We start from the raw sequence: 593 nt of genomic DNA, 5'->3' as shown, positions 1-593 counted from the left end.
TTTTTGACAACTTCCAATTTTCCTAGATTCATACTTTGTACATTTTGTTCTGATTATTAATGGATGTTTGCGGCTGTTTCTCCTCAATTTGAGTCGTGCCATGTCAGCACATGGAGGTCCTGAAAGACTTACTTTATCCATATCATTAAGATTGGGTCTACTCTAATAAGGCAACTCTTTCCCAGTCCTATTTTGAGTGCCTTCCATCCCAAGAGGCTAGTCTTCCTGCACTGTGTTGGACAGTGTTTCCAACCTATTCATAAAGTTGCTCAGTATGTATCAGACAGTGTTTCTCTGCTATTCATAAGGTTTTCCCTGGCCAATTTTTGAGAAGTGGATGGCCTCCTTCTTCCTAGTCTGTCTTTGTCTGTAAGCTGCATTGAAACCTGTGCACATGTGCAACTCTGCTGGAGTTTCAAAGACCAGTGGCACAGGCTTAAGCCTCACAGAAACATATAAGCCTTGCAGGATGACAAGCTGACAGACAATTTTGTCTCCCTTAGCTGTTGGAAACCTCTGCACCCTCCTCTTACTTAATTCCTACCTGAAACCCTTAGGTTTACGTACGTATGTATGTATATATATATATATAT

At 41.0% G+C, this 593-nt stretch overlaps 1 protein-coding gene across 1 annotated transcript in view; it reads left to right on the top strand.

Annotated features, from left to right (window-relative positions):
* Window positions 1–593, top strand: part of HSPG2 (heparan sulfate proteoglycan 2) — a 96,489-nt gene that overhangs the window by 18,521 nt on the left and 77,375 nt on the right. The window lies entirely within an intron of this gene.

Source organism: Orycteropus afer, unplaced genomic scaffold, assembly GCF_000298275.1.
Source record: "Orycteropus afer afer isolate SDZICR_OR568_19922 unplaced genomic scaffold, OryAfe1.0 scaffold00031, whole genome shotgun sequence".
NCBI classification, from domain to species: Eukaryota; Metazoa; Chordata; class Mammalia; order Tubulidentata; family Orycteropodidae; genus Orycteropus; species Orycteropus afer.
This window is presented reverse-complemented; position numbering and strand designations above follow the sequence as displayed.